This window comes from Epinephelus lanceolatus, chromosome 18, assembly GCF_041903045.1.
Source record: "Epinephelus lanceolatus isolate andai-2023 chromosome 18, ASM4190304v1, whole genome shotgun sequence".
Classification (NCBI taxonomy): Eukaryota; Metazoa; Chordata; class Actinopteri; order Perciformes; family Serranidae; genus Epinephelus; species Epinephelus lanceolatus.
In genome coordinates, this window is record NC_135751.1 from 14088812 (window position 1) to 14107798 (window position 18987).

Sequence of the window (18987 nt, forward strand, 5' to 3'; positions counted from 1 at the left end):
TAGCATTTCACTTGGCAGTGTCTTCTAACATCAGCGTTGTCGGGTATATCCATGAAAATTAAATCTGTGTGTGGGATTTGTTGAGAAATGCTGGGATATTTTAATCACCTCCTTTCTATATTATCATACATACAGAGCATCCTGCAGATTCAACATGAATATGGTTTTGCACATGTACGTGAGGCAGTGCCTGTGGTATTGGTTTTCCTGGTTGTGACTTAATTTCTGTTCTCTCTGGAAACTGAAAATCATAGAAACTGTTGTGTGTGTTTGGACTAGATGTGTGTGTGGATGCCTGTGGACGCAAGTGAAAGACAGTCCTTGCTGACCTTGCAGTTACAGCCAATTTGCTGTGATCACAGTGACAAGTGTCTCTATATGGATACTTAGTAATTAGCTAAGAGGAGATGGAGAAAGGTTGGAGTTGGTGGGGCATTAGAGGACCTGTCAGAGCCCCCCCACTCGTCTTACCCCCCCCCCCCCCCCCAATCTGTCAGGAGGCTTGTCTGCCCCCCCCCCCCAGTCCCCTCCCTTACACTTGGCTGCTTCAGTTAATTGAAGCCACTTCAGATCAGTCAGAGGAGCTGGATCTGCACGCCTGAGCAGACCACGGCGCTCACCTGACCTGTCAGTCACTACTGCCAGCTGCCTGCCTCACACATCGTCCTCTTTTGCATTTAAACACAGCAGGGATCCCAGAAGGAGACGCTCAGCATACACCCACCCAAACCCGCCTTACTCCATCCCAGTTGTGGTCTTAGCCAGGGTGTATTTGCACCAGTCAGTTCTGAAGGAGTGTATCTGAACCCTTGAGCTTGTACTTTCTTTTATTCAGGCAGGTGAGAGGCTGCCTAAATAAACTCAAATAATAACCGCACAGAGACATCTAAACTTGTGGACCTCCAATGAACTGCAGGGCAGTTTGTTAGAAGTTAGACCTGCACCTACAAGAAGTGACCCTGAAATGTAGTTTTATGACCATAAGGAGACGAATGTTGTCACCTGATAGCCTATCCTTACTCATGCTTGAAAAGCCCAGCAAAACAAAATGAGCCAAGGGCAAACTTGCACTCAAGATGCAGTGAAATGCTTTTTCAATACATTTCTAAACTCTGCAAAAGAGCAGACAAGAAGTGTTAAAGCTCAGTGCAAACAAAGAGGCAAGACTACAAGTCCACAAAGCTGTGAGCTAAAGCGACACGGACTGCAATTGGATTTGTTTGGACTAATTTGCCTGCCGCATGGCTTTTGTTGATAGATTACGGCTGAGTTGAAAATTGCGTATGGTTATCCAGCCAATGCATGAATGCAACAAAGCAACTACTTGTCCTCTGATTTGGACCAAAACAAGCTGAGTAAGGTTTGCAAAGGCCAGAAAAGTGATACTGTGGAACAAACAAGCAGCGCTGTAATTCTTCTCATGAGGACAATTTCACAGTTCTCCTGAAGCATGGCAGTGGCTCAGTGCCTTGCTCACAGACACATCAGCAGGGCAGACCTTTGCTGACAATTAGCACCTAAAGGTCCTCCAGTTGTTAACAGATTGTGACCTTGTTGCAATTAAAAGGGGAAACTTTTCTCTCTGACATCCTGCAGGAATTTCGCGAGACGAATTCTTTCCTCTTAGAGACTGTGCTCCTGTGTTGGTTCTGTAACGCTGCCTTCCTTAACTGGGGACGTGTGAAGTAGAACCACAGGGAGTCGATCTTTTTGAGACAACCCACTCGGGACTTAGCGACTAAAATGAGAAGTGGAGCTTGTGTATTGTTTTAAATGCCAGGCTTCTCCTCATTTGGTGTGCGAGCCTTTAGTTGTAGCTCAGTCAGCTGACATTTAATGCTCAGCCATTACGTAAACTGCTGCCGCTGCTTTAGTATAGGCCCAGTTGTTACCGGCATGAATATGAACAGACAGATGTGACAGCTGGCCAGCCATATGTGACAAGCCTTTTAGATCTTTACGCCTTAATTATTCCTTCCCTTGGGACCAATATTGACATTTTAGGTCTTAATACTCAGACCTTACAAACTGCCAGCCTCCAGTTGGCATTATCTCTCTCTTGGCAACCTCCAAGCAGTTCGAGAAAGGTGCTTGATGAGTGCTCACAGCTAAATTCATTTCTGTCAGCTGTGGTGAGATGGGTGCTTTCAAATTTATCACAGTGTTGTAAAAATCATTGTCTGTTGTTTACTGATAAGTAGCTATGTCAAAGGTTTCTTTTATTTTTTCTTAGTGACGCTTCTGTGGGAGTTTTTTCTCATTTTCAGTGAGGGTCTGAGGTTGGAAGGCGTCGATTTCATTTATTTTTATAGTGTAGGCGTTTAGAAACCCTTTGAGACTCGCTGTGATTGAGGGCTATACAAATAAAATTGACTTAATTAATAACTAGAAGTGGAAGTTGAATTATTTCAAACACTGTATCTATAATTATCTAATCTTGGCTGCAATTTTCACACGGCTCCAGTAATCCTGCTGCAGTATGCAAGTGTGTGTTTTTTATTTAGATGATGTCCCACTGCAGGAGAGCACATTTATGGCTTCTTCATGTATTACATTGAATGGGCTGCTGTCATCTCCTTTTAAGATTTGACGTACGTATTTATCACGCTGTTGTATAAGCGCCGCTCACAGGAATAAAGGCCATGCTGTTTTTTTTCTCCGTGAGTCCTTTCTTGAATCCTCTCTCTAATTCCCCTCGCTGTGTGTCTCACCTGGGTCGTCCCACACATTTTCATTTCTCTTGTTATCCCAGGTTCTAATTTCAGTTGCCGCGGCAACCCTGCGGCTCCCTCCACTTATTCCTCCTCCTTCGTCTCTCCGAGCTCCTTGTTAAGTGTGGCAGAGCTGGTCAATGATTGTGTTTTATTTATATTTTTCCTGCGATAGGGTTCCTTACGATGGGACCGCTCATGTATCCTCATCTCATTTCTTTCTTGCTTCCTTGTTTGCTTTCCTCTTGCCTTTATTTTTCTTCTGTTTCTCATTTTGTTGCAGTCTGTCTTTGTGTTTTCTTGTTTTTCTCATGACACTGCAGACTGCCACTGTTAGCTGTCAGTCGTGCAGTAAATTGTGGTCACTCAAGGACACTAGGTGGACCGTTACTGCTTATCCAATGCCATACTTGGAGGCAAATTAGTTTGCTCAGTGTGCCTTGTCTGATTGTTTGCTTTTATGCACATCAAGTTTAAATGGAGTTCAGCCAGACTGTTAGTTCATCAGTAAAAGTCCACACATTTCAAGCTTACCTTTTATAAAGGTTGCATAATTTCAAACTTTTTCCAAATATCCAGTAACTTCTTTTCAATGCCACCCTATGCTTACTCTCCACTCACTATATTTTAACTGCTTAGTGCTGCTTTAGATGCTTGCTAAAACACTGCTGTTTTAGTATCTGCCCTGATTTATGACAAATCACGTTGTTTCAGTGTCTGCGCTCACTTTAAGCAACTGAGCACAAATTACTTGAACTCAAATGTACAACAGAAGATTCAATTTGTCATAACACTTAGTTCTTTTTTCTACAGCAGCTGCATCCCTGAAAGCTTTTCTGTGCCGACTTCCACAGTGTTGCCTACAGTGAAAACGACTCATTGTACACAGGGAAATCTCTTTCTCTTCGTCATCATATTTGTTTTTTTTTAAAATGCACAGACAGTTCTGTGTCACAAGTTATCAATTTAGAATTGTTGTTTGTCAGGCGTGAAGGAATACTTTACCCACAAAGGGATTTGTAAATCAGTGATTCATGCTGTGTTACCTTGAATTAGTGGAGGAAACTTTGTTTTTCTCACATGCCTCAGTGGGAAACGGTGAACACATTGATTTATTGATTAATTAGGACCACATTTAAAAGCGAATAGCAAAAGTTTATCAAAAAATCTCACACGGCTCGTGCAATATCCAAGTCTCATTTATCCAGTCGTATACTCAGCGCTTCGTGAACACATATATTTTTGTTCTAGTCTGATTATTGGAGTCTGGCTTTGAAGATAGAATAGTTTAAATACTAAGGTTGTTTTTTAAGCAAAAATGCATGTGTTTGGTAATTACTGAGCATACGAGTGGATACATGAGACTTGGATTATACTGCACAAGTTATGTGAGAGTTCATAAACTGACGTTTTGATATTGTTTTGCTGTTGGTAAATGTGGTCCCAAGGCGCATGAGAACAACAAATTTTCATCACAAATTCAAAGTAACATGGTGTGACAATGAAGTATTCCTTAAACAAATAGCCTGTTAAACTAAAAACAAGAAGAAATGTGTGCTCTTGCACTTTTAACTAACAAATGAATCATCAACATATCAAATTCACATCATATAAAAGCTGTAGATTTAATAATGGTGACAATATTGTTTGAAAATCATTGCCTGACACCTCTACATGGTCGCCTTAATTCAGTTCGATGACATACTAAAAGACCAGTACAATATAGATGTACCATGGGACTGGACAGTTTCATGCCTGTTTATTGCTCTCCAGGAATTTTTCACACTTTTTTTCTTTCCTTCCTTGTCTCCTATTGTTCAACCTTTCCTCCCTCACTGTGTGTGTTTTCTTCCTTTCGCACATTGGCTATCTCTTAATAACATCTCTGCAACTGTTATAGTGTAGATATGTGTAGTAATGCCACCAAATGACCACACCAGGATGTCTAAAGCATTCTTTAAACTGAACGGTGCAGCTGTCTCGGAGAAAAAAACAGTAAATTGTTCTAAAATGCAGAACTTTATGGGTGTAAGCAAGTGGTTGATAGTGTCTCACAGTCAACACTACATAAAAAATACTGGCATTTGGAAATTCTTTGAATGACTCTGAAGAAACACCTCTTTTGGTTACTTCAGTAACTTCATCGAGACAAGTCCATCTTGCTTATCTGAAGTTACAGGGACTGGAATCTGATTTGTTTTGACATCTGTCTTCCTTGTTTGCTTTGCTTTCTCAGTATGTGTCTGTCAGGATGTTCCTGCTTCTTTTATTTCTTACTCTGTTTCTCATTGGTCATATTATTCTGTGGACAAAAACCTGTTTGTGTTTAGTTACACCAGTGTGAGAAAAAGGCAGGTTTGTTCACATTTTTGCTTGATCCATTTTCTTTTTTACAGCCTCCTAATTTTCTTTATGTATTTCTGATGTATTTAGCATGCTCTAAGATAAATGTTGTCTGGCTCCCCGCTGCTGTGTTTTTTCACTTTGCTCTTTCTCTTTTTATCTGTCTCCGTCCCTCTGTCCATCATTCTCTGTTGTTGCCACCATCTTGGCATCTGCCGGAGCACAAAAAGTCTCTCTGGTGCTTTTGATTGGCCGTTCAGAGATTGGAATGTGCCTCCCTGACTCAAATGACTTCATTAGAGAGTGATAATCTCAGAGGGGGTCGCCACCAAAGGCAGCATGATGTGACTGATTTGTCAGGGCAATTTAGACAAAAGATGAAACGTGTTGAATAGTTAACATGAGTGATTTAAAATGGCGTAATAGGAAGAGAAGATGGGTTTTATGGCTGGAAGTTTGGTACAGTGGCAGGAGTGCTCTCAGAGATAGTGGAAGAAGAGGGAGATGAATTAGGAAGGCTTGGACTCGGAGCATAACTGTTGGTCACGGTCCCAGATTCACTGTGGAGATCTGAAATGTCAATGTGTGTGTGTGTGTGTGTGTTTGTGGTAGTCTAGCAGCTTTATCTGCGTGGCATTTCCTGCTTTCAGAAGCGACTGCAGCACTGGCCACCATCTGATGACCCTCCAAAGGCTCAGCGCTGCAAAGAATATTGAGGGGAACACATGTAACCTTAACATGAATTAGAAAAGCTTGGATTTGGAGGATGACATACAGGGTTTTGTCACCTTTACTAACACCAGCAGTTATTTTGAGGGCCTTATCTTAATAGTGTTGTGGGAGTTAGGATTTGATTCCTCCCATGCCGGCTTTTCTATGAGCTCCATGTGTGTAGGTAATGAACCGATTTCGAATCAGACTGCTGGCTGATTAATACAGATGATATGACACACTCACAGTTGTTTGGCATCAGCTTGTGGCTGCAACTTTGCAGTCTTTTCCACTTCAGCACTGCAAGGATAGAGGTTGGCATTTAGGTGCCAGCAGCCAAACAGAGACGCACGACTGCAAGCACTCAACGCCCACCACTATCTCAACTAGGGTTCTTCAGGGAGTGAATATTGAAAATGTCACCTGAAAATTATATGTAAATATTGATGCTGTTGAGATTTTAGCATTTTTAATGTCGGCTCTCCTAAAGACAAAGTCACCTACAGCTAAAAATGTATAGTAGTGTCACTGAAACCACATTTACATATGCACAAATGGGATATCCTTTTACTCCTTAATTATGCATGATTAGTTAACAATGTGAGGAAACACTGTGAGAACCAAGTTCAGCCTCATGCTCATTCATCCAACTTATTTGTGGTGGAAAAAGCAGTGAAATTCGATCAGTATTGCTTGAGGCAAGTTTTGCTGATGAATCTATTTTTAAGTTTCTTTTTTTTAATTTGCACTCTTAATGGTTCATCTGACCAGCAGTATTTTTCTCTCCTTAGTGTTACTGGCATTTCCCTTTTTATTACGAAGACTGTGGTTTGACACTTTTCAGAGTGGGACAGCTCATTTTCAGCCCTCACTGTATAATGTATGTGCTCTTTAATGTAAAGATAACAGTGTATAAAAGGTGAGGAGATCACTTTTGGTTTCTAAAGACAATCCATCTTTTATGAATTTAATGGAGAGCATTTAAAATTCTCCCTGAATATAAATGAATGTGTGCATGTGTGTGTGTATGTGTGTGTAAATGTGGTAATTGGGAGGCAGAGTGACGTCGGGGCACACAAAGGAGTAACCCTTGTCGTACCAAGTGCAACCGATGGATAGAACTGAACTTATTAGCGCAGCTACCTTTCCTCTCACTTCCTTTCACTGAAAAGAGCAACAGCAAAGCAATAAGACAGAGAGCAGCGTGTGCACCTGTCTCCCTGTCTCCAAATCTACTCAATGAACTGTGAGACTGTGCCTGGGTTTCAATACAGTGTAAGTGAGTATATGTGGATTCTGTATAGTAAATGAGAAAAGCTGAGTAGTAGGGCCGTAATGGTACATGTATTTGCGTCGAACTGTTGGGTACGCGACTTTCGGTTTGGCATGACCCTGCACCAAATTATTGGGCGCAGGATATTATTTTATTTTGTTTTATTTTAATTCCGTTTTTGCGAGCCGAACCATTTAAAATATCTAGTTCCCAGACGGACATAATTGAGTGACGCACCGAGTCCCGTAAATCTCCGCTTTCACTTTGTGCATGGTGTGGGTTAAAATGAAAAAGAAAGTGACAAACACATAAGCCATGAGCCTGCTCTGCCTCAAGCCGGTCGCGGCGCACCATACGCTCGCTGCGAGCCGTTCAGCACCGCAGACAGTCAGACTAATGGGATGTCGAACCAATGACATGGACCCCATGGCAAGTGAGCCTGACGAACCTGAAGACCCACCCGCAAACCTTAAGGAACACTTTGGTTTCAGGGTAAAATACGAAGATGGAAATAAACAAGTGGACAAGACAAAAGCAGTGTGCCGATACTGCAGAACAGCGGTCGGGTATGTACTTGGAAACACATCTAACATGCTAACGCATCTAAAGCGACACCACCCGAGTTTGAACGTTAACCGGCACGACTAGAAAAAGCAATCTGGTGCAAACTACGATATCGTCGTCGTTTAAAAAGAAAGAGCGTTTCCCTGACCATTGCGCTAAAGAAATAACCAACGCCATTGGAGTTGAGTAAAATTGTTTAAGCTGCACTTTAGATATAAGCATGTTTTGTTTACTGCACTTTAACAAAGTGGGAAAGCTAAGTAAGTTCCTAGTAAAACTGAATCTGAGCAGGCTTTAAAGCTGACCAGCTGCACTATACTTTTTATTTTAATTGAGTAAAACTGTTTAAGCAGAAATTTATATTTATATTTTTCATTCAAAAAATGTGTTAAAAAAACAGCAGGATTTTATTTTTCACTTTTATATTTCTATTTTCATTCAAACAATGTGAAAAAGCAGGATTTTATATATATTTGTTTCATTCAAAAATTGTGTAAAAAGAGTTAACTGCTGTGGTGGTATGTTTTAATAAGGATACCAATAAGTAAAAGATATTTAATAGTTGTCTATTTTTTTCATTACTGTACCGAAAAAAAACGAACTGTGACTTGTGTACCGAGGTACGTACCGAACCGAGATTTTTGTGTACCCCTACTGAACAGAAATGAAAAACCCTCTGGAGAACATTTTTCTTAGCTTACAAATGATGTAAAAAATGAGCTGGATGCATACATGCAATTACTTAAATATAAAATACCAGTAGGGTGTTTACAATGCGTTTGTATAAATTATGTATTGTTACAAATAAAATTGTCTATAATGGGAGTGCCACAAGGCCCAGTCTAACTTCCCATCCATTTGTGAGGTGGTAGAACTTCAGCTGTATGCTGATGACACGGTTGTAAACACTCATGTGAGAGATCAGAATCAAAATCAGAAATACTTTATTTATCTCACAGGGGAAATTGTGATTCGTTACAGTCGCTCTGATGTAAAAAATAAAGAATTATAAAGATGCTGAGCTTGTAGTCACTAAGCTCTCATTAACGCTTCATAAAGTTGCTAAATGCCTCGGTGACTTGTATTTAACCTTGAATATAATAAAAACAGTGACAGTGTATTTTTAAAAATAAAGAAAACCCAACCGTGTATCTGCAGGACTAAAAATCAATTTTAAGGTTTAAAGTAAAATCATGTAATGAGATTACATATTTAGGTTTGATTTTTGATTCTAATTGGACTTTTGAAAACCGTATTTAAAAAAGGAGTTAAAATTTGAAACATTGTCAAATTTAGATATATTAGGAAACATTTTTTGCATGCTTTGACTTTGTTTTTTTTTTTGTTTTTTTTACACTTTTATTATTGTATATGCTGCTGGTCCCAGGCCAGAAACCAACTGAGATTGTTTTTAACCAAGCCTTAAGTGTTTTTGGTAAGAAATCATAAAATCTCAATTGTTGTCCAAATGCAACTTCTAAGTTTATTTTTTTCATTTTTTTAGAAGTTTGATTGGTGTTCAAGATAATTCATAACACTACTTATTCACCATTAAAGACCTTTTTTTCCTCCACTCTTAAACATCCCACTGCACTGGACTGCTGTTGCACAATCTGTTTTTTGTTTTATGGCCATAAAACATTGGAATATGCCTCCAGCTGATCTGTAAACTTCCACAGACTTTCATTCTTTTTCCCACAGTGCAAAAAAATGAATATTAAGCAACTAGTCATGTTGACATTAATTTGACTGTGATTCAGATGCGTTCATTAACTGTAATGAACTGTAATTTTATAGTTGTACTGGATTAATATGCTGCTGTTTATATGTTGATTTGTGCTTGTGGATTTGTTTGTTTAATTGTTAGTGTGATAGATACTATGTAATGGTATTGCATGTAAATGAATATTTTTAGTGTCAGTAGGTAATTGTTCTATGTGTACCTGCCCAGATGGAAATTTGCTAATATAATTCTGCCATAAATCATGTCATTTTGAGATGAATGTTTTTTGTGCATGGACCTTGTTTAGAAAGACTAATAATAATAAGAGGTAGTGAATTACATTATTGCTTTGTGCATGTCTTTGTTTCCATCTTTGGCTGTTATGAAATACAGCCTCCTATTAGTAAGCAGCAAAAAGAATAACATCTTGTCTTGTTTATCTGAGTTACTGAAGACTTTACACCTTTTGTTGCTGATGTATCCCTACAGTCTCTGCATTCAGAAGCCAATTTCTTAACCTTCGTAGAGCTGATGGAACTAATCGCATATTTGGCAGCATTTCAAACATCAGTTTAGAATTTGCCTGACTTTTGAGTTCTTGCATGTGTGATATATTTATATTTCTTGCTTCTAATAAACACCACATTTACTCTAGAACCACACATAGAAAGGTCTCTATGTATATACAGTATGTAATAATAATACATCAGACAGAGCTGTGGTTGGTTTGGTTAGGCCCAGACACAAAAAGGGAAAAATCAGGGTTTTGGTTGAAACTAGTAGCTAGTTAAGGTTAAGGAAACATCATGGTTTGGGTTTGAACTACTACCTCGTTAAGGTTAGGTGAACTTTGTCGTCATGGCCACAATAATCATTGTCATGATAAAAGAAACCAACCTTGACGGTCTGTTAGGAACGGCAGACAGTGGTAAAAGTGGAGATCATGATTTGATGACCCATCCATCCACCCTGACCTCCTCCCTGCACCGCCTTTGTTTCTCTGCAGTAACGTCACCTAAATTTTTCCTTTATCCGTGGCCTCTAGAGGGCTTTGTCACTTAAACATTAGCATAATTTTGTTTTGGTATTCTTGCTGAAACAAAGGATACTTTTTCTTGGGAGGACAGTCTCAACAAAGGATCATCCAGGATCCCCGCTTACAATGACCCAGTACTGTGACTCCCTTCTTCAGCGGTTACTGCTGATTGGTCTCAAATGTGGGAGAAAGATTAGATATGACATCTGGTAAGAAGCAGGAATATTGTCCCCTGAGGTGACGATAGGCTGTTGTGTGGAAAAATGCCAGTTTTGACCCCGCCTCTCCCCCCAGTGGCATTAGATTGCCCTTGATCCCCGTATTTGAGCACAGCAATATGACAGCATTACAAGTTAAGCGAACAGTTGATCTTAATTGGCTCCTCTTCAGTCTGTGTGTGTGTCAGTCCACTTGGGTTTGAATTCCTGTATGCTAATGGGAAGACCAACAGTAGGGACACATCTACTTAACAAAAAGGTGTTTAATTGACGGTGTCTTCAAACAGGATACTAAAACTGGTGCACCTTTATGTTAATCATGCCTTCTGTATTTGAGGATATACTTATTTGATGTCTGTCTTTGTTCTTTTTCCCTTCAAAAACAGTGAAATTTAATGGAGATCCACACCACTCCTTTGTCTCCTTTATTTCCCTTGATGACATCTCACAAATTAAGTGACTTGCCTGTTGCTGGTAGGGGTGTGTGATATGGTCAAAATCCTCTTTAACAGTATATGTAATTTTACTGTCACACGACAAAGTAATTGATCTGTAAATTCAATTATGAAATGGTTTAAAATAGTCATACTGTACTTCATCACATTTGATTATTTTCTTCTTTTATTTGGAACATCCATCCATCCATCCATCCATCCCTGAGTAACACTTGAGTAAAAAAAAACACAAAACTCACAACAGTAAAACTAAAATTATTTCAAAATGAAAGGTTCAGGGGCCTGAGAACAGTAATTTAAAGTGTTTTAAGTTTCTTTATTTACAGCTTCACACTTCCCCTCCATGTCTGCCCAAATCACATTACCTTGCAAGGCAGCTGGGTTCATGACAGCAAGTGAGATCACATGTAAATCATGTGATCACGTGAACATCTAGCCTTAATTTGAGATACAGCCTGCCTGAATCCACCCAAGGAAGTTTGCTGGACTATAAGGCCAACATTCATAGAGGCCAAACTCAGGTGATGCCATATGGCCCAAAAAGACTTTTTCCCTATTGACTTATATTGTGAAAGAGATGTCAAAATCATTGGATACATTTTTTTTAACATTACAACCCCGCAAAATGATAAAATTTCCTTAAGAGCTGCATGGTTAAATCATTTTATCCCCATTGAAGTTAGTGGAGGGCTAAACCCTAAGATTAGGAAAAGTATGCCTGCTCTATGGGCCCTACAGTGCGAAGTGTAGTGCCTATCAAATAATTTTACATGCTGCAGTTGAACTTTTTTTGGCTTCATGCACCACTAGGCAACATTCATAGGAATGAGTGGGGCAAGCCTCCAACGCTGTATCCAGTTCTGCTTATACATCCATGCCCGTAATATTTTCCATGGTTGAAACAGTATTGTCAAATCTCTTCCAATAGACACATTTCTACCATCACACGTTAGATAACGCCATATCGCCCAGCCCAAGCTGCCGGCACAGTTCATCATTATAATTGTTGGAAAGAAGGCAGGAAATGATGAGAGGAAAATGTAGGGAAAAAAGGGAGTAAAACCTCACTATGTCTGTAATCCCTCCCTTGTTTACTCCTCCATTATTCATTACATATGAAACATAATAAACACTCAATGGTTTGCTCTATTATAAGACTTCAGACAATTATCTTGCATCATTATTTTATGTCACCATTGTCATCTTAGGAGTAGCAGCGAACTATCCAATTCTGCATTATGTGTTCCACCGAGGATTTTTCTTTTATGGCTTTTTTATAGTACATAAATGTTAGATATAGAATTCAGACTCTCGAATGAAATGGCTGAATGTAAATACACAGCACTTGATAGGGAGCAATTCTGGACAAAGCGCTGGAGTAAGGAGTGGGGGGGGGGGTTGCAATTGTCCCATACTGAAATGAGCCTTTATATGTATCTGGGGATAGAATGAAAACTGTTTTACCTTAGGCAACATTCTTGTGCCATAGCAAGCTGACATGATTTCAAACCTTAATTAAAATGGAAACAACACAAGTAGGAGGTTGGTGCCCAAGGTCTGACATGGTCTTAACCTTTATATTAGAAATTCTAATCATGTCATGACTCTGAACATTGAATCGATTTTTGCACAGTGCACTGTATTTCTGTGGGAAATGTCATCACAACTACAAGTTCTGATTTCTTAGGAAATCAGAAACATATCAGGCTGGACTCAGAGTGCATTATAGTCATTGATGGTTTATTATGCACTCTTAGGAATAGCAAAGTTTTCTGGTTTCACCAAAGATTAGTGAGGACCCTCATTACAGTGCTCTGTGAGTATACATTGTGTGTTTGTACATTTTTTGGGATATAAGAAACCATTTGTAGTTGGCTCAATATTTTAGAAATAACTGATATCTATGCAAATGTATTTTATGGTGCGTACAGTATCGTCATGAATAACTATTCAGGTATTTTGGGTGTCGACCAAAATAACCCAATACCAAGTGGTATTGAAGCTTCTCCAGTCAAACAATAACTGCATTCAATCCTTTTTGTACCCAAATTTAGAAAAAAATGACTGTTTGTGTGGCTTTGTTATGGTGTGCTCATAGCCAGTCACTGCAAGGGTTCTTCGATTTAATGCACCGTGTGATTGGCCCACTACCGCAGCAGCTATAGCCCATATAGTCTGTGTGGTGTGGTGAAGTCAAGCGCGGCGTATTTGACAGAGTTGGCAGTTCAGTTTGCTGAGATGCCACTGAAATGGTCAAAAGTATGGCTTTACTACACGCTCAACTCCATTCACATAGTGGGGTATAGATTGAAGTAGGAAAAAACGGTGTCAAATGAAGTACTCAATTGGTATAGTATCACTTTAAGGGTACTGGTATCGTATGCTGATAACCCACAGTCAGGTTCCCTTGTTGTCTTTTCTTCTGAATCAAATATCTCATTTTGCATCATGCTTTGGTCTATAGAAGCTGAAACCTGTTGGCCTATAAAGGCGTTGACTGAGTGCATGCATGATGTCCAACACAATCTGTGATAAGAGAAGGATCAGAAGAGATTAGACAAGTGGAGGGGATAAAGATAGAGCTAAAGACAGGCTTTGTTTTTGGCCCCCTTATGAGCCAGGGCTCCTGCTAATTACCAAGCTCTCTGGTCCTTGCTAAATGTGTTTGAAATCCACTGGATGCAGATAATTGAGCTGGAAATGTGTTACATGACAAAGTCACGCTGAAGGACAACCACTAAAAAAGGCCTCCTCTCCACTTCCCCCCTGTTTTCTCTGTCAGGCACACTTTTGAAATAAAACTCCCCCAAATGATTCATTCCACTGCGTTTGTCTTTGTTGTTTGTTGAGATTGAAGCTTAGGGGATGTTTGAGCCACCTATTGTGATAAGCTATAGTCAAAACAGAGACGGGCCATTGGCGGATGTGTCAGACGGGCCTGTGTTTTCTTGTTGCCAAAATAATTGCTTTTAGCCTTCAGTTTAGGGATGTGAGCTTTTAAAGATCCTTCACACATCATCATAGCAAAGTATTAAAATGTTTTATAGCCACAGACTGGATGTGTCTGTCCATGCATCTCAAGTTTTCTCTCAGCAATGCAGTCACTTCTACTTCTACCCTAAATCTGAAATTGATTCCAGTGCTTCATATGAATATTGATTTAGTGGCTTGGATACATTGATCCCAGGCAGAGATGGGCCTCCCCTGAGAATGTTGGAGTAAAGTGAAAACAAGGTGAAGAGAGACTCCCTGTCGCTTTATTTGCATTTTAATTATAAATTGCATCATTGCACTGAGTGCAGTAACAAAACAAACTCCCTCTCCCTCCATTCACTCCTCCCTTTTGCTCTAGGCTCGGCTCACTTCATGAGAATCAAACTTCATGCGGAGCCGTCTCTGCAGGGCAGGAAATAAACAGGCAGGGTAATACGTAAGAGCACATCCAGTGGTCGTGAGGATGAAGGTGAAAGATGCTCTGTACCTCAGTGGGTGCATGCAAACGTTTGTTGAACAGATATTGTTTTCTAGCAGCTTTGTTCAGGGAATGGAAGAGATATATTGTCAAAAAAGATTTTCATTTTGATGTGTAGACTGACTTTGCTGTGTTTCACTGGGCGTCTGTGTTGAAGAATACACAGAGTGAGAGCGAGCTGTGGACTTGCTGCAGCCAGTATCATTTTGTCATTTAGAAAGCACTTTTCTGTTGTTATCTTGGCTACATGGGCCCACTGTGGTTTGATGTCTGCTTCAGAGTATATCATTTTTATTTTTTCCAAGTCTCAAATTTTCACAGTGGATTTTGTGCTCTTTGCTGTGTGCGTGTTTGTGTGTGTGTGTCTGCACTTGTGTACAAGTGTTGGTATGTTTTGTCACATGAGAGGGCTAATTGATCACATTGGAGTAGTATGTAAGGACAAATCGCAAGAGCGCAGACTGAAAGGCTTTAGATGTGGGACTTACAGTAAAGCTTCAGTCTGGGTTTTTTCACAGGATAGCATTATGTTTATGCACACACACCACTGCCAAGTGAGTACAGCAACTGGGCAGGGTTTTTTTTTTTTTAGAGGATTGTGTTTGTCAAATGAGCCCTTTATCTTTCTCGCAGGTCGGTCTTATTGAATATGTAGTTTCGAATGTTTCAAGCTGAGCGTGTAGGAAGAATATGCAGACAGACTGATTAGCATGTGTAATGTGATGAGACCGAAAGTCATTTCGATAAAGGTATTTGTGTGTGTAATGAAGTACACCAAACTATGTACTTATGAGACATTCATGCATATACGGATTGCAGCTTTGTGACTATACATGGGAACTTTACAGAGACCCACATTTTGATTGAAGTTAAAGTAAATAACTTGTGAAGAGTTTAGATGTAGATGTGTTTCAATACAATTCTTTCCTTCCTGATCCTGATTCCTGAACTTGCGTATTGGCCAATCTGAGTACCGATCCAATACCATTAATATAACAAAAATTTTAACAGCTGTATATTATTGACCCTGTATGGATGTGAAATTATTGCTATCATTTTTAATTTTTGGTGTAAAACTGCTTTGCATTCTATCAAGAAATTACGTGGTATGGGATAGATTCATGTATTTGCCGATACCCGGTCCAGCATTTTACACAGTATGGAGGGCATTTCTATTATCGTTATCAGAACAACTCTGTTTAAATGCGCTGGTGGATATTTTGTTAAAACTGCCTTTATGTTTGTGTTTAGATTTAGGATTGGACTTTTTATACTGAGACACTGAGTCACACAGCAGCCAGTCAGCTTTGCAACAACAGAGAAAAGATGAGGTTTGGGGAAGATGGAGCAATGGGGAGGAAGAAGAAAGGATTATGGCAGGGGCCCAGTGCTGACAGAATACTCTCTTTGTCTTTTTCAGCCTTACAGTTAAATTGGGTTAAAAGACAGTGTCTAGCCATCGTAGGCCATTGATTGTCAAATGATGAATGATGAAGTAGCATTAAGAGTGAGATTTTACCTCTCATGTCGTGAAGTTCAGCCATTGCACTGTTCCCTGTGTGTATACGCTTTATGACGGTATTTGTGTTTTTAAAAAAAGTAAAAACTGAGCTACAGGTGATAAAAGTCAATGTCAAGAAAGGAAATACACTGATCAGCAAAACATTGAAACCAGTGAAGTGAAGGACACTGATCTTGTCACACTGCAATGTTCTGCTTGGAAAACTTGGGCCCTGACATTTGTGTGGATGCCACTTGACACGCTCCACCACCCAAACACCATTGCAGACCAAGTACCCCCTCTCTGATGGCAGTGCCCCTCCCAGCAGAACAATGCACCATGTTACACCGCAAAAACTGTTCAGGAATGACCCGAGGAATGTGACAAAGAGCTCAAGGCATTGACCTGGCCTCCAAATCTTCAATCTGATTATGCATTCATGGAATGTGCTGGTACCCCAAAGTTACTCCTGATCTACTGTAAAGCCTCCTTGGGTTTAACTTGGCTCTGACCTGTCCAGGCATGGACACAGGACCTCTGGGGGGTGTCCAGTGGTTTCTGGCATCAGGGCAGGTGCTTGCGGAGGATCCTTTTAATCCTGTGGGTTGTGAGGTGGGGTACCAGCATGTCACACAGATGCTTAATCAGATTGGGATCTGGGGAATTTGGAGGCTATGTTGATGCCTTGAACTTCTTGTCATGCTCCTCAGGCCATTCTTGAGCAGTTTTTGTAATATGGCATGGTACATTGTCTTGCTTGGGGGACTGCTGCCATCGGGGACTGCCATTGCCATTTGAGGTGTACTTGATCTGCAGCGGTGTTTCAGTAGTGGAGTGTGTCAAGTGGCATCCATACGAATGCTGGACCAAAGGTTTCCCAGCAGAACATTGCACTGTAACAAGATGATAAATGTTATTCACTTCACTCACCAGTGGTTTTAATGCTTTGGCTGATTGGCATATTCTTTAAATTTCATTCTTTCACTGAACCAGGACTAGCCTTGCCTTTCTAACTCACTGTAAAACACACTTCATCCAAACTCCACAGAAACACAATGAAACTCATTAGAATGGTCTTACTCAGTCTTTCCATTGTTCCAACAATTACTCTCTTTAGTTCAGTGGAAATAAACCCTTAATTAACAGATGATGATGTGAAATATGCTGTTTTTTTCCTGTGGTCTCTCTGCATTTGCTGGCTGACTTTTTACTAGTCCTGTAACGTTATCCCCACCACTCACAGTTGTCATTTTTCTCAGCTCAGCGGTCTGTTCCGTCAGTACAGACTGACCTCTGGTGGCGCGTGCTGTGCACTGAATCGCCTCAATACAGCATCTCTGTATCAGTGTGATGGAAAGAGGAGTGCCTGTATTTTTGATGGTATTAAAAATCATACTTCCAGTCTTTCGTAACCCCCTGGTATACTGTAAGACCTCGATACCGCCCAAGCCTAGTTTGTCTAATTAAAAAGGTATAGAGTAAACAAATTGTTATGATTTAACTGTTCGCCCCCATGCAGAAATGACATGATTGCATTTTACATGAATATACTTGTGCCACTTTAATAGTCTGTATGTATTTTGGGAACTGTCATACATCAAAGCACAAGCAACACTGTCTCTTAGAAATGTAGTACAAGAACATCAATGCAACAACTGCTTATCTGTAAAAGTGACACCAGAATTGAGTTAATTAATATTACCAACCATAGTAGCGATATGTATACTTAATGCTGTGAAGTGCAGTTAGGATATTAACATTAATAATTTGGGCCAAGCTATCTCGCTTTCTCAAAGTAAGACTACTTATGGTAATTTTTGTTATCTTAGCTGCACAAATTAATACTTTTCTCATTTTTTTTTTATCTTCTAAAATAGGAAATGTGATCAAAACGACGAACTAAAGCAATGAGGAAGAAGTGTGGCGCTTGCATGGTTGCCTGATTTTATGGCAATCGTGACTGCATTTAAGGGAGGCAGAGAAAATGGGGGAGTTTTGGTGATGGTTTTAAAAGGGGGAGAAATGGGAAAGCAGAGGAAAAAAAGAGATTGAGAGAGGAGACCATCAGTGATATGGAGAGATGGTGATGTTGTTTCACTGGGGTTTGCTCCACGGTGGGAGGGCCTCTGTCTCTGCCAGCGCCTCTTAATCCATCACACCTCCTGCGGCCCTGGATCCGACACACTCCAGTGTCTCCCCAACCCGCCGCCGAGTTCGCACTCAGCCCTGTCATGCATGTGTGCCCGCTGTTCCTGGCGTTCTCTTATCCCTGTTTTCACCCTCTTTTTCGCTCTCTGAGTGAGTATCAGGGCTATCAGCAATGCCGCGGGCAAGATGGACAGACACTGTTATACGGCAGACATGTTTTCATACATGCTCCACACCCAGCAATGTTCACACATGTGTGTCTTTTAGTCATTTCTGAGAGGGGAAATTCTCCTTCCCTCTGCCTATGTTGCTTGCCAGTCTGACCTGCGGCAGCTCCTCATATAGTCTAGATTTTCTTGCCATTAATGTCAGAGACACCTCGGCGCTACTTTCCTCTCATGTATGCTGCCAAAACTCCTGAATCTCTAATAACGGAGAGTTGGAATCACTTCCGTCATATGATCCCTGTGTGTGTGTGCTTATTTGACAGGAAGTGTGCCTCCAACCAGCTGTATATGATTTTTAGGAATGGGAGTCAGCTACTTCACTTGATCAATCTTGCTGATCCCCCGGATGCGTCTGCACATGCTCCCTTTAAGCTTTCATTGGAGCTCCCGTCCACTTTTAATGCTGTCTGACCTTATAATGAACAGGCTTCATTAACCCTCTGTCAGATTTCTCACCAGAGCTTGAGGGAAGAGGCTGGTGATGGTGGGGGGGTTGTTAAAAAAGCACAGGGTTGACTCTAAGCTGTGGAAAAGTGAGCTAGCATGTGGGCGTTTGATTTACGTTCAGAAATGCGTCACGCATACGCTCAAAGCTGCAACACTCT

The 18987-nt window shown here is 40.4% G+C and overlaps 1 protein-coding gene across 2 annotated transcripts in view; it reads left to right on the forward strand.

Moving 5' to 3' along the window:
* The window catches only part of spop (speckle type BTB/POZ protein), a 113421-nt gene that overhangs the window by 23788 nt on the left and 70646 nt on the right, over nt 1–18987 (forward strand). The window lies entirely within an intron of this gene.